Source organism: Triticum aestivum, chromosome 5D (genome assembly GCF_018294505.1).
Source record: "Triticum aestivum cultivar Chinese Spring chromosome 5D, IWGSC CS RefSeq v2.1, whole genome shotgun sequence".
Lineage (NCBI taxonomy): Eukaryota > Viridiplantae > Streptophyta > Magnoliopsida > Poales > Poaceae > Triticum > Triticum aestivum.
This window is the reverse complement of record NC_057808.1, coordinates 355,624,155-355,627,829: the sequence shown is the minus strand read 5'-3', so window position 1 is coordinate 355,627,829 and position 3,675 is coordinate 355,624,155.

The window sequence follows — 3,675 nt, the reverse complement described above, 5'->3', positions numbered from 1 at the left end:
GCACTCTTGAAAGTAGTGTCGCAGCTTCCGAGATGCCATGAAAACCGCATATGCTATCTTTTGATAGTGCGGGTATCGGGCTTGCATGGTGTGAGAACCGCCGATATGTAGTATACGGGTTTTTGGAGTGGGAATTTATGTCCCTCTTCCTCTCGTTCGACGACGAGTACTGTGCTCACCACCTGGTGAGTTGCAGATATATACAGTAGCATAGGTTCGCCTATGTTAGGTGCGGCAAGGGCTGGGTTGTTTACTAACAGAGTTTTTATCTCTTCCAACCCGACTGTTGCCGCGTCCGTCCACTCAAAGTGGTCGGTACGTCGAAGCAGGTGATATAGCGGCAGCGCCTTCTCTCCCAGTCTGGAGATAAAGCGGCTCAAGGCTGCCACGCACCCAGCTATTTTTGGACCTGTTTTAGGTCTGTTGGTATTGCCAACTGTGACAAGGCTCAGATTTTGGCTGGGTTTGCTTCAATTCCTCTATTGGAAACGATGAACCCGAGCAGCTTTCCAGCCGGAACACCGAAAACGCATTTTTCTAGATTGAGCCGTATGTCATATGTTCGAAGGTTGTCGAATGTAAGGCGTAAGTCGTCCACCAATGATTCGACATGTTTAGTTTTGATGACTACATCACCTACATATGCCTCCACCGTCTTGCCAATTTGTTTTTCCAGGCATGTTTGAATCATGCGCTGGTATGTGGCGCTGGCGTTTTTGAGTCCGAAAGGCATAGTGTTGAAGCAGAAGGGCCCGTACGGGGTAATGAATGCCGTTGCGGCCTGATCGGATTCCTTCATCTTAATCTGGTGGTATCCTGAGTATGCGTTGAGGAAACACAGTGAATCATGTCCTGCAGTTGCATCAATGATTTGGTCAATGCGGGGCAGTGGGGAGGGGTCCTTGGGGTAGGATTTATTGAGGTCTTTAAAATCGACACAAAGGCGCCAGGATTTGTCCTTCTTTGGCACCATGACCAGGTTTGCTAGCCAATCCGGGTGTTTTATTTCTCGAATAAACCCGGCGTCAAGTAGTTTGGCTAGCTCCTCCCCCATAGCTTGTCGCTTGGGTTCGGAAAATCGTTGTAGCATTTGCTTAACTGGTTTGAACCCCTTTATTATGTTGAGGCTGTGTTCGGCCAGTCTGCGTGGGATTCCTGGCATATCCGAAGGGTGCCAGGCAAAGATGTCCCAATTCTCGCGCAGGAATGCTCTTAGAGCACTGTCGATCGTCGGATCCAGCTGCGTGATACGTCTCCAACGTATCTATAATTTATGAAGTATTCATGCCATGTTTACAACAATTTTATATGGTTTTGGTATGATTTCCATGGAACTAACCCGGACTGACGCTGTTTTCAGCAGAACAATCGTGGTGATGTTTTTTTTGCAGAAATGAAAGTTCTCCAAATGAGCTGAAACTTTTTGACGATTTTTTTGGAACAAAAGAGACCCCCGAAGCTTCGTGGAAGGATCAGAAGGTGAAGGAGTAGGGCACAAGACACCGGGGCATGCCTGGTGTCGGTGTCAAAACTGGCAGATCTCGGGTAGGGCGTCCTCGGGCGTCCGGCCTATGTGACGTGGGCCGGACTGATGGGCCGTGAAGATACAAGACAGAAGACTCTCTCCCGTGTCCGGATAGGACTCTCCTTTGTGTGGATGGCAAGCTTGGCGTTTGGATATAAAGATTCCTTTCTCTGTAACCGACTTTGTACAACCATAGTCCCCTCCGGTGTCTATATAAACCGGAGGGTTTAGTCCGTAGGGTTTAGCCATTAGGATCTCGTGGTAGATCAACTCTTGTAATCCTCATATTCATCAAGATCAATCAAGCAGGAAGTAGGGTATTACCTCCATCAAGAGGGCCCGAACCTGGGTAAACATCGTGTCCCCCGTCTCCTGTTACCATTGACTTTAGACGCACAGTTCGGGACCCCCTACCCGAGATCCGCCGGTTTTGACACCGATATTGGTGCTTTCATTGAGATTTCCACTATGACGTCGAAGATAGGGTTGATGGCTCGCCTTGTCATCAAGGACAACATCACCACCAGAGGAGCCCTGGCCTCAGGCCAAACCCTCCGGCTGGGTGGCTTTACCATGATCGCCCGTTTGGCCGTTAAGCCGACGGTGACCTCTGAGGTCATCAAAAATCGCATCTGTGTTGACTCCGAATACTCCAAATGGATGGATCCGGCGGAGTTGTCATCTTTAGACAAACTCCTGGATCGCATCGCCGCTATGGGGGTCGCTATAGACTATGATCAGATTGGGCTTAAACCCGATCAGAGAGAAATTAAATCTCCGCCGACCACCCATCAGATAGCGGTCGTAGAGGAGCAAAACAACGACTCTTCCCTTATGTTGAAGACGAACTATGTTTGGATATCCGAGCTCGAACAGCCAGATACTTGTCTGCGGAACGACACTCCTAGCCCTCTGAACCTAGAGTCAGACGTTGGGCCCAAAAAATCAGTTGACATCCCGGAGCCCGAACTATCAAGCTCGGAAATTCTTTAAACTCCGAACTCCAAACTGGGCCAGGGTGCGGATTTAAAGCCACCCACGCACCACAAGCAATATTCACCAAGTAATTCCGGTCATCCGGATATATGCGACCTCACGTGCATACGACAACAGTCTCAGGAAACAGTCCATCACTTTTGGGCCAGGTTCCTCCTTGTCAAAGACAAGATTAAAGATTGCCGCGACGAGGACGCGATTTCAGTATTCTGCAATAATTGCACGGATGAAGGAATCTTCAATGCCATCAACCGCCGTCGCGTATTACGCTTTGCTGACTTGGCAACCATCATACAGAAGTACTGTGCAATGGAGAGAGCCTGGAAAACTTAGACAGCTCGCTGGGAACCACCAGCCTTCACTCAACCCCTCGAGCGGGCGAAAAGGGTGCACCCTCGCGCGGCACCCGGCCCCATATTGAAGAAAACTAAGCCCACTATGGGACGCGGAAACGTTCTGGAGGGATAGCTCGATAAGCCATGCAAAATACACACGACACCGAACACCGAACCAACCCACAACCTTAGAGCATGTTGGATACTCCGGCAAGTGGCCAAAAGCAGCGAGGATATCCTCACCAAAAACACCTCAGAACAACGTCCCCCGGACGACGACGACCTCAGAGTAATGACGGTCTTCGAGACTTTTGCTTCAAACAATCGGCGCAAGAGGGCACTCCGCGACCTCGCCGAAGTCTGCCAAGTCGCATCAATAAACCCCTGGAACGACACGGCCATAACTTTCAATGCTAGTGACGAACCAAAATTCCGACCAGTCCGGGCACCAGTCGCCCTAGTCCTCAATCCAATTGTGGACGACTTTCGGCTCACTAAAGTGCTCATGGACGGCGGCAGCGGACTAAACCTCATCTATGAGGATACACTCAACAAAATGGAAATAGACAGGAACCACATCGAGCAAAGTAACACGACCTTCCGAGGGATTATTCCCAGCCGGGAAGCACGATGCGTGGGGAAAATCACACTCGACATGGTATTCGGCACGCCGGAGAATTATCGGTCCGAAGAGATAACCTTCCAAGTGGCTCCTTTCAACAGTGGATATCACGCCCTGTTGGGGTGAAATGCATTCACACGCTTCCAAGCTATACCTCAGTACGGGTACATGAAGCTTAAGATGCCCGGGCCCAACGG